This window comes from Augochlora pura, chromosome 11 (assembly GCF_028453695.1).
Source record: "Augochlora pura isolate Apur16 chromosome 11, APUR_v2.2.1, whole genome shotgun sequence".
Lineage (NCBI taxonomy): Eukaryota > Metazoa > Arthropoda > Insecta > Hymenoptera > Halictidae > Augochlora > Augochlora pura.
The window spans coordinates 17,831,071-17,843,626 of NC_135782.1; the positions used below are offsets into that span (position 1 = coordinate 17,831,071).

The window sequence follows — 12,556 nt, forward strand, 5'->3', positions numbered from 1 at the left end:
TCCTGTAGCATTTGGTTTATATATAGAGGACTTTAAGTCTTAAGTTATGTCTTAAGCTAACTGGCGCTGTAAATAAATTTTAGACAACGATGACTGACTTCTCAGTATTGCAAAAGGGCAAGCCCTTTGAGAGAACAATTCCCGAGGACATTTCAAGTAACTTTTTCCTTTGCAGAAATATTGTTCCAGGCCTCGTTATCGAGTTATTCAAGAAAAACGCGGACCAACCCCTGCGGGTGGGCGTCTACCGCCCCACCTACTAGATCGCAGCGCCGCTGCCTCATTGGTTTTACTTATTCTTTAATATCTCCACAACGGAGCCTCGTAGAACATTTCGGCAAAGGAAAAAGTTGCTTGAAATCACCTAAGGAGTCTCCCCTTTCAACGAGCCATATTCTTCTTATCTGGCAAACGTCTACCACTACGAGCTGCATCCTCGACTACTAGGATCTTCTCGGCGATCCGGGGGAGACGCTTGTCGCATTGTTATTGAAATCTGGCCTAAGCCGCGCGGTCGACGGGAAACGTATTTCGCAAATGATCCTAAAGTATGTCACATAAATACCGCGGTATACGTTCATTGTCGCGACCGGCTACCGGGGCTGCAGGCGGGCTTAGACGACAGCACAATATGGGACGCGCCGCGAGTGCATTCAGACGCACTGGATCGCGCGGGGCCGCATCGAAAGAGAGGCGCATACCCACGCGCGTTGCGGCAAGCTTCTTATGCGTACCCTCGGATCTATGCGGCTCCTCGATAAGAAGAAATAGAAGAGTGCCGTTGCTTTCGGTTACGGCAGAATATTCAATGCGCACGTTGCGCAAATCGCTCGGAAGCTATTACTGTATCAGAAAAAACAGAAAGCTATTACTATATGCAATCAAGTAATTTTAGTCCTGATGAGAACAAAAATTTATCGATCTTCCCATGATTTTTCAAAGTTGACCATTGCGACAAGTGAAACACACAGTCTTATAAAATCAATGACTGAGAAATCTATGGTGACGACAGTCTAATGCCACAAAAATAGTCGTAAAGAGGAGACTTTCCGCTTGAAAATGGGCTTTCAGCCATCTCTGTACGATCATCCTGAACAAAATGGCGACCATTTGAATTTTCGAAGGGTTTTCACCCTACTTCTGAACTGGGTCCGGGAGGTATCAGGTCATAAAACTGGTCATAACTCGGCCAAAAAAAATCGTACAAGGATGCGCCTTGGCTCGTTTTAAAACTATTACTATATGCAATGAAGCAGTTGTAGTCCCAATATGAAAAAAAATTTATGGATTCTTCCACGATTTTTCAAAGTTGACCATTGTGATAAGTAGAGTAAATATATAAATATAATATTCGTCACACGGTTGCAACAAACAAATCTGCCAATAAATATTATAAATCGTAGATTACTATATTCTCTCAGTTGCGTCAAAGTGACCCAGCATTCGTGCACCGGTGTTTGTCGTTCCGTTTAGCATGTCCCCCAAGCACCTCCATCGTCGAACGAAGACCACCAACGAGCACCGGTCGTTTAGGGTATTCTTTTACGCCGTGTCGTGTGACACGAACGTGAATCATTAAGCCACCTGTGCAGGTGACGAAGGCCTTTCAGGAAAGAAAATGTCCAACCGATCACCGATGCGACGACACCACGTTACACGGTGGCTCAATAACGATCGTTCACGGTTCAGCCACCGTCGTACAGAAATCCGCGTGCTTTTTAACGACGGCTCGTCGACGGTTTTACACGGTACGCGCGAACACGAGGCAATCATAAATATTACAATCGCGTGTACCGTATCAATTAACAGCGCACACGCGACCGCGGCGACGACTCCGCTTCGCCGTTTCCGACGATACGCGATGCCTCCGGTGTTTAAACGCCTTTTGATACACGATTAGCGCGGCGTGAGCCCGAGGACGCAAGCAGTTGCGATTTTTACCACGCGCCGTACGCGTCGAGAACGACTCTCGACATAATTTTGATTTTTCCTATGTTCCTGTGAATTATTTAACGCCGCGAGCTTGTATTTTTAAATATCAAGATTGTGGAATTAGCGAAGAGTATTTGCATCATTTTGTACAACGATGACTAACTGCACAGTGCCGGAAAAATGCAAATCCTTGGGCGAAGTGATTCCTGAGGTAGTTGCGAGTAACTTTTTCCTTTGCAGAAATATTATTCAAGGTTTCGTTAACGAGATATTAAAGAAAAAGCGTGGACCAATCGTGCAGAGACGCCCCGCCCCGCTAGTGCCCCCCCCCCCCCCCCCCCCCCCCCCCCCCCCCCCCCACACTGCCACGCCCCGCGGTTAATGCCGCGCCGCGCTAGAGCCACGCCCACTAGTCCTTAGCGCTCCTTAGCGCTGTGACTTCATTAATATATGAATTAATATTCTCGTAGCCTTCTATATAAGTTATATATATAATTAGTAATATTAATAGACATCTACCAGAATATTAATTCATATATATAATTATTAATATATATCGCCCACCAGAATTAATTAATGAAGTCACAGCACCGCCACTACTCTCTACAATATGTTGCTTCAATTGTCCTTCACCTGGGTGGCAGAAGCTCGCAGGTACGACGAGTTTCCACCGTGGGTGGATTATATCTCGCGATTTCACGGAGAGCGCCGGCAGAATGTGAGCAGAAAGGGATTAGGATTGCGGGAGCGTGTCAAAGGCAGCAACCACGTACGCCGGTAGCAACTCGGCCGCTTGTAATCGCCTGGATCCGGCGGAGGTGGTCGCCGCCGCCAATGATAAATTTTGATCACGATAATCGCCGCGGAACGCGTCCCTGCAAAACCGATACCGCGCCGATAATGTCCGGATGAAACAGCCCCGAGACCTTCGTACAACGCATCCGAGTCGAGGGCGAGCGCGTGACGCCAGCGAACGATGATGGAAAACGGTATATGTCGCGATAAGGAGGCCTCAATCGCGAGTGCCGATAAACAATTTTTCACATGTCGCTGTGTTTCCACATCGGTTACGTGTCGCCTCAGATGATCCTGATAAATCGACGAACGTAGTATGAGTCATCATCGGTTGTCTCAACGCACCGCGAAAAAGTATCGCTCCACGGTTTTCTCGCGTTTTCTTGCCGTGATTCGTGCAATCGAATAATCGTTTTAATGGATTTCTTAGATGCCACAGAGATTGGACAAATGTTTGCTTAATGTATTATGTTGGGTATTATTGTGCTTGAGAAGAGGTGTATATCGCGAATGGTAATGGCCGCTAATGGCTGATCGAGTGTGGGATATTTTACGAAGAAGTAATGAGAACGGTGTTTAATTTTTTATTGGTGCTTGGGCATTCCAAGATTTATGGTAGTTGCATTCAATATTTAAAATTGGATATTCTGTATTTAATATTTAATATTGGATATTCTGTATTTGATATTTAATATTGGATATTCTGTATTTAGTATTTAATATTTAATATTGGATGTTCCATATTCAATATTCAATATTCCCTACTTAATATTCAATATTTCCTATTCAATATTCAATATTTCTTAAATAGTATTCTCTATTTCCCATCTCATATTTTATGCCCAATATTTCGTATTCAATATTCAATATTGAATACTCAATATTCTCTATTTACTATTTAATATTGACTATTCAGTAATCAATATTAAATACTCAATATTGAATGCTCAATATTAAATACTCAATATTGAATGCTCAATATTAAATACTCAATATTGAATGCTCAGTATTTCCTATTTACTATTTAATATCGACTATTCACTACTCAATATTGAATATTCAATATTTCCTCGTTACTATTTAATGTCGACTATTCACTACTCAATATTCCCTCTTTAGTATTTAATATCGACTATTCAGTACTCAATATTGAATACATAATATTCTCTATCGACTATTTATTATTGACTATTCTGTACCCAATATTAAATACTCTATATTGAATACTCAATATCCCCTATCTACTATTTAACATCGACTATCCACTACTCAATATCGCCTACCCAATATCTCCCAGAGTTCAGGACCAGTTAATCGTGAACCACCGGGAAAGTGAAATTGCCCGAGGATTATAGGTCAGGGATTTACGACGTTCCGTAGAAGATAGCCCGATAGATGCGCCGATCAGCTTTCACCGAGGACACCGGCTTGGTTCTGCGGTTGTTCCATCGCGAAATAAACGCCGGCAAAGCGGAACTTCGCCGGCGAACAACAAACGAGAAACGCGGGGAGAACTCATCGGGGCGATTTTGCTTTCCTCCAGGCGAAGACCTTTCTTCCCGCCATTAAGCAGGCGGCGCGCATGGGAACCGTTAGGTGAAAGGGAATCGTAAAGCGGCGGCGGTGAATCGAAGAAACTCTTTCGCGGCAAGGGATTGTCTTGCGGCCGGTGCTTGTGCGCTGTGCACCTCCGATGGAGAGCAATGCATAGCAATTTATGCTAGTTATACTTATGGCTCTTGAATTATTTTTTTAGTGCAAAATAATCATAGGAGAATGTAGTAAAAAATTTATAGTGGTGGTTTAGCCGGTGACAGGTGCTATAGTATGTGCTCTACTGGGTATCTAGCTTAGGGGTGCCGTTTTTAAATTATTCTAACCTTGAAATATGTGGTCATTATTACTAACAATTTTTTTCGGTGATGTAATAAATTAAAGATTAATATACTAAATTTAATAAATCAAAATAGATTAAAATTAATAAATTAAAATTGATAAATTAAAAGTAAAATTATTTATCTTACAGAATTAAATTCTATAGTGTGTTTCAGATCATTTTTGGTGTCCGAGACCTAACCTTTAACTCAGCCAGCTCTAGATTGGACCTCGGGAATTACAACAACAAGACCGAAATGATTTGCGTTTCGATCGCCGCGGGCATATTTACCACCGCGTTCGCAGTGTCGTAGATTCCGTTCTTAAGAGTGTCAATGGGTATTCATTATTTTATAAATTCCAGCATTACCGCGTAAAGTCGCGTTGCATCGAATATACGGCATCGAAAGGCTTTCAGGCGACCGCGCTTCGACTGCCATTTATTGTCGACTACTTCCACTACGTCCAACCTTGGAATTGGTGTTTACCGAGCATCGAGAATACGCACGCCATTCCCGTTTTCGATTCTTGTTGATCCTCGGGCCGGTGCGCATGAGATATTATTTGCACTGGCCGATCGACGATCCTTTTTATGCTCTTGTCAAAATATAAATACCATAGTCGGTGTGTGGACGATTCACTAGTTAACGGCGTGCGGCTCTTTTTCTTCGGACTGCTTCACATTCAACGTGTTCATTGCCGGCGCAAATAATAATCTTGCTACATTAAACAGGATATTATTATCCCGGCAAGCAATCACCAATTACTGTGCTACCGCGAATGCAACTTCTTAAATTGCTCATAGTTCGGTTCATATCGTCGCGAATAAGATTTTGCAGTGTTGCCGATAAGTGGTGTCGTCCTCCAGTGCTGCCATCCTGTGGCGATGTCTTTTAGCCTTGCTGTCCAGTGTTGCCAGCATCTATGGGTGCTGTCTACCAGCGTTGCCATTCAGTTTTGCCATCAGCCAGCGTTGCTGTCCAGTATTGCCGTTCTCCAGGAGTGCCATTTAGCGCTTGCGGCCAAGACTTCGTAAAATTTTTTTAAGAGATGCCGTTTACGGTGAATTAAGATTTGATCCTTCTTCTTCAATTTAAAAAAAAAAACGAAATGCAGCTGCGATTTTTTTTGCAAAGTTATGGTAGTTTAAAAATCACCCTTACTGACCTCGTGTACCAGTCGCCTGGAAAGAACTGGCCCGCTTAGCTGATAATTACTATACTTATCGCGCAGAGAACATAACATCAAGGTATACTGTCTTAAAGCAGAGTTTTCAAGCTTTAATTTGCGGAAAATTCCATCATCCTACGATAATTTTTCACGGAGTTATCGTTGCTCAAAGTTGAGCAATATTTACCCCTTCTAGCCTGCGTTTTCAGGGCAGTGCATTTGAAGATGATCGAGATCAGAGACGACTCGCTTGAAACACGATAATGCCAAGAGTGTCCTTGGACCGTTGTTTTCCCCGTTTTGCAATCACGGTGCAGCAAGTGCATAAAACCGGCCAGCCTAATCAGCGGTAGCGCATACGTCATCGGACGTTCCCGAGGTCTCCCGGGACGTTCGGAGCCGAGTTTGCCCGGGGTCCCGTTTAAAAATCCCGCGGGTTCCAGCCGCGAAACCCGTTTCCCGAGACAGCGGAATTCGCGTTTGCAAAATGAATTACCACGTATTAACGCGTTGCACGCAGGGACGCGTGCTGGACTCCTCGCGATCGGTCATAAGGCGCATTAACGGCGACTGACGCGCCCCGTGCATACCCACCGGTCGTACACCTGCTTTATTAACGCGGCCGTATCTTCTAGAAGCGTTGGAGGTCGCATAGACTGGACACTCGATGCTCTCCCCCCACCCTACGCTCTCTCTTCGGAGGTTCTTTCCCACTCCTGTCTCTTTTCTCTGAGTGTACTCTCTGCTACTCCTCTTCCTCTGCCTTCCTCTTAATTTTCCTGAACAGCCCGGCCATTTTGATATAGTATAAGTTACTTGGTGTTAAAGTAGACACTTTCAGCTTCAATTTAAGCTATCTAGGATCAAAATTTCTCCACGGGAACATGACAAAAAGTTCGCCTAAACTTGAAAAACGAGTTCCAGGCGGCCTGAAACCGCTGAAAAGTTGCTTAAAAAATTCCTAAAAAAATCCCAGACCATTCCAGCGGAATGTACCTTACAGGGTCTTAAAGTAGACACTTTCAGCTTCAATTTAAGCTATCTAGAATCCAAATTGCTCCACGGGAACACATTTTAAAACTAACCTTATCTTCACCTCGTATTTCGGGCTACCGGGTCCGGTCGAAAAGTTGATTAAAAAATCCATAAAAAATTCCCAAGGCATTCCACGGGAATGTACATTCCGGGGTCTTAAAGTAGACACTTTCAGCTTTATTTTAAGCTAAGTTTCATAAAAATAGTCCCACCTAAACGCAAGTAACAGTAGTTCAAGATTATAATTATTCACAACACTGTATCAACTACATACCTGTCTCTCTCTCTCTCTCTCTCTCTCTCTCTCTCTCTCTCTCTCTCTCTGGGCTGTTTCTCGGGGCGCCAGAGTCTCGCCTAAGAAACGCAAAAAAGAAGCCCGCGTTAAATTATCGGCATAGCCGGTGTCACGGGGCCCGCGTGTATATTTTCGCGGCCGAGCCAAGACTTGCCTCGCACGGTGATCTCTCCCGGCGAATACGTGGAGCCGGTGTTACCGTGAATGCATCGCCGGTGCACGGGCCGTTGCATCTATAACACTGGCTTTTGTATAATCATAAATCTCGCGCGGGGCCGAGAGGCGCGCGCGCGCGCGCGCAGCGAAAAATCGCCAGCTTATTCGCGCCGGCGGATCGGATGTCCGGGGAATGTTTATCCATTTACGGTTTCCCCGATAATTTACCCTAGTCGTTATTCCGCGAGCGATTTTTACAGTAAACCCCGCGCCGCGCCGGTTAGATTGGCTAGCTTGTGCGCGCACTCTGTCGGCTATAGCGCATTGTGCAGCGGCCGGCACTGTTGCACCGCGCCGCGGCGTTAACGTTCGCTCGGAGGTGTACTTTTTCGCGGCGCGCTTCTTGCCACTTGCTATACTAATTAAACTCGGGGATGAGAGACACGGGACGCTCCAGGCTGAAGGAATTAACCACGACTCTCACAGTTTTAATCGGCTGGCACAATTAGTGGCTGATTGCAACAGTTTGTTCGGTTATGTGGATGTAAGACTTAATCCTGATTTAGTCTAGATTTAAGCCATATTAAACCTGGCAAAACCAAGACTTAATGCTGACCTCACCTAGACTTAAGTCTGATAAAGTATCAAGAAAATGAAAGCTTTCTTCAAAGGAGAAAGTTGTTCTAAATAATCGCCTCGACAATATTCCTGAACCTCGTTAAAATCGATGTACAACATTTTTCAGCAACAATTACAAAGGATCGGAGAAAAGAATCGGTGCGAAACACAGCACAGTAGAAAATCCTTGTCAGTGAACACGGTTCGCTAACGAAGAGGATGGGTAAATCCTCTCGCAAGGAGTTCGATAACCTTCACCGTGAGCCAGAATAGTCCGTGGAAGGAAGCACAGGGAGTCATTAATTTCGTGAGACCGGGCCATGCTCGAGCATTATCACCGCGATGATCGCGAGAGGATGATCCCGTTACTTCCTCCGGTGTGTGTCCGATCGTGGGAATAACGAGGCGGCGGGATCTCTCAAATCGCCGGCCGATTTCTACCGATATTTCGTTGCGCCGCGTTTATTTTCAATCGAGAGAGCCAGATAGAAATCGGATCGTAAATCTCTCGAGAATAACAGAAATCGCGGTAAACACAGATCCCGCTACCCGGTTTCCCGTCCGGCAAGGCCCCCCCTTATGCAATCAGGTCTGTGACGCAGTAAGCGCCGATTAATGTCGTTTTGTTTAACAAATTTTGTTATTTAATACTTTCAATGATTTTGGGGGGAGTCCAGGTTGTTCTCAGTCATTGCGAATGTTGTTTTATCAGAATTCAGAACTCATACATTGATTATTGAATTTCTAACAACAATGATTCGGTCAGAATTTTGTTGTTACTATAATTTTTGTCCATATTCTATCATGTCACAGGTGATATGGTAGATCATCATGGGTGGATGATCTTGCTAAAAAAATGGAAACTGCTCTACCGAGTCTCGAACCCAGGTCCTCTCGCGTACGCAGTCAATCGACATAGGTGCTTAGCCACGAAACGTCCCCACGTTTCAGAGTCTTGATAAGGTATATTACTCTCAGGAGTCACTGATCCCACATTTCTTAATAATTCTAACTAGCTAGGCATAATATAATATTGTCATAAATACATAAAATGAACAGTATAGTTATATAACATTATCTTTTACCTTTCTGTTGCTATCACTCTTTTTAATTCATTTTTGCATTGTCAAATATAGGGACCATTCTGTTAATTAATCAACTTATTCATTCATCGACTATATTATCTATAAAATTAGCTATAAAATTACAAAATTATCTATAAACTTACAAAATTATTTATAAAATAACAAAGTTAGTTATAAAATAAAAAAAATAAAAAAACATTGTTACGATCGAATCGTGCCGGTTTCCTCGGCGCAGGAAAACGTAGTTCATCAGCGTGGCCCAATTCGCGGGCAAACCGTGAACCGATCCACCGAATATGAATTGAAAATTGGCCAGATCTATCTCGATTTCTCATGATTGTGTTTGGTCGCGTAACATGCATATAAGCCGAACAACGAGCTCCAGGAACTTTCCCAGGCATTAAACGGCTACGCGAACGCCGCGGCAAAAAGTGACAGATCTTTCGTTGAAGTACCGTTCCGTAGAATTCAAAGCGCGATCTCTTGGGAAACAATTCTTTCCGCGGTGTTCGCCGAGGGGAAAAGGTATCCGGGGAATTTCAGCATCCTCTGGATGCACGAACACACGGGCGCCGTGCACCGAAGCAAATATCTTTTTTAAACGCACCAGGCTAACGGTTTGCGAAACATCGCCGGGATCCGAAAGAATCCTGGTGACCCCAGGAAGTGCTTCCAATCTGAACGGTTCAACGTCTTCTGCAGTCTTGCTACCGCACCGGCAACAGGTTGCCGTAAGGCCTGGCAAGTCCAAACGGGTTGCGGACGCTGCAGACGTTGCAGGATTTATTTTATGCCTCGATCGACGCGACATGGTCGAGGACTGACCTAAAACTGAACTAACCTAACGCTAAGCTAACCTAAAACTGAGCTAACCTAAAATGGAATTATAGTAAAATTGAAGTAATCTAAAATGAAATTAATCAGGCATTGAGCTAACCTGAAACAGAATGAAGCGAAAACTACACTTAAATATGATGACCTGACATAACCTAAAACTGGACCAAGTAAGAAATTATCTAACCTAAAATTGAACTAATCAGAGACTAAACTAACCAGAAACTAAACTAATCAGAGACAAAGCTGACAAGAAACTAAGCTGGCCAAAAATTAAACTAACCTAAAACTGAAGTAACCTATAATGGAATTAAACTAAAATTGAGCTAACCTAAAACTAAATTAACTTAAAATTGAAATAACCCGAAATTAAATTAATCAGGCACTAAGCTAACCTGAAACAGAATGAAGCGAAAACTAAACTTAAATATGATAACCTGACATAACCTAAAACTAGACTAAGTAAGAAATGATCTAACCTAAAACTAAACTAATCAGAGACTGAACTAACCAGAAACTAAACTAATCAGAGACAAAGCTGACCAGAAACTAAGCAGACCAAAAATTAAACTAACCTAAAACTAAATTAAATAAGACATGATATAACCTAAAACTAAACTAATCAGAGACTGAACTAACCTGAAACTAAGCTAACCAAAACCTAAACTAACCTAAAACTGAACTATATGTGAAATCATCCAACCTAAAATTAAACTAATCAGAGACTGAGCTAATCTTAAACTAAACTAGCCAGAAACTAAGCTAACCAAAACCTAAACTAAACTAAAATTGATCTAAGTAAAAAATAAACTATCTCGAAACTAACCTATCCTAAAACTAAAACTAAATTAACCTAATCCTAAAAAAGACTGTTTTCAGTTTATTCTCCAAGAAAATTTGAAAAAACAGGCTTAGAAAAAAGTAAGGTAAAAACGTTGGTTTTGCTATCGGATGACTTGGATTTCTAGGAGGCGAAGTTGCGAAATAACATTGGTAAAATATCAATCAAAACGTACAAGGACGCAGGGGGAGCGGAAGGGAAAGGATGATGGGGGCCCCGGTTGGTGTGGGTAACCGCAGGGGATCGGATATACGCGAAAACAAGCGGTTACTTCATCGAAGAGTTCCTATCTCGGCGAGAATCTGTGGTAACTGACCATCCGCGTTTGACGATTCGAATCCTCGTTTCACGTGTTTGATAATCATCTTAATGCGGAACACGCTGCCACGGCGAGGGCACGCCGCAGCGTTGAGGCAGCAACTCGCTCGACCGTGTACGCAATTCTACGCAGAGAAGGCCGGGTTGTCGAACCCCTGCCTTCTCTCACGTGATCCCGCAATTTCACGGCGGAAGTGCGAATACGGTGTTTCAACGAATTGCCGGGTAATTTCGATTATTCGGCCGCGGTATCGCCTAAACCCGCTAAGGAAATTGACAATGATTCGTTAACTATCGTTGTTGCGCAACTATAGAGCCGGATACCGATCCGTGAAAAACGGAGTCTAATCATACTGCTCCGCTTTTGTTCGTTTTGCCGATTGTTATACTCAATGCAATCAATCTGAGTCGAGCCGAAATTACTTCCAGACTGGCGCTAGACTGTTGCTAAAATCTACAGGGTGTGCAGAATTTATTTATGAATTTGCAGGCTGATAAAACTGTATTCGACGATATCAGGCAGCCTGGAACTCATGCTGGGAGATTAGGTGAGAACAGGAGTACCAAAACACTCTGGTAAATATAATAATGCACCTAATACCCTGTCATTATCCCTAACCTATACTTGAACTAACTCAAACCCTAAACCAAACCCATTCCACCAAGCCACCGAACATTTAGAAATGTCCGAGCCAAGTACACCCTGTAGCAAAGATCCTCCATCTCGGATAAGAAAATGAAGATGATGCACAGGTGTTCCGGCATTGTCCAGGAAGCGACGCGGCCCCGAGAAAGCTGATCGAATATGAGGGGTGGCCGCCCCAGGCGTGAACAGAATCCGCTCGATGTGAACGGGACGAGTAGAACGGAGAGCGGATCGTTTAAGGTTGAAGGAAGGTATGTAGGCACGTTCGACAAGGGAGACGAATCACCGGGGTCGGAGGTCTTTGATAGATGTTCCCAGATAAGCGGTTTGCTATCGCGATTTCACCCGGCGCGGCGCAGGCACGGCGGCGGCCCGCCGGGTACCCGCGGCCCGCGGATTTCAATCTGGTGTTGCGTTTCACCAGGAAGCACCCGGGGGACTACCTCTTCGATCGGGGGCCCGCGGAATGTGGATAATGCATGGCAATCGAGCCGTAACTCTTGTAACTCTATTGTGAATCATTGCGTCCGATGCTATAGGAGCTCGCTGCTATAGGAGTCAAGATACGCGAATTGGGTTTGATCCATAAACTATACAGTGGTCAGCACACTGTACACTGCTGATGACAGTGGTCAGTTTTGGGGAGTAGAGTGACAAGTTGTAGGTTTTGAACCATTGGAGTCACTTCAGTGGAGTTTTTTTATTAGATATTTCTTGCATCGCAGCGAATATCGAATACTGAATACTATATACTATATCATTGAACATTCAATATCGAGTATCGAATACTGAATGGCGGAAAAAATTGCAGAAAAATGGGAACTGCTCTATCGAGTTTCGAACACAGGACCTCTCTCGCGTCGTAACCGATGGACTTGGGTGCTTAGCCACGAAACGTCCCCACGTTTCAAAGTCTTGATAAGCTATATTATTCCCAGGAATTACTGATCCCCACA

General features: G+C 43.7%; 1 protein-coding gene across 1 annotated transcript in view; it reads right to left on the reverse strand.

Moving 5' to 3' along the window:
* Positions 1-12,556, reverse strand: part of LOC144476820 (uncharacterized) — a 274,173-nt gene that overhangs the window by 131,933 nt on the left and 129,684 nt on the right. The gene's annotated exons all lie outside the window — the stretch shown is intronic.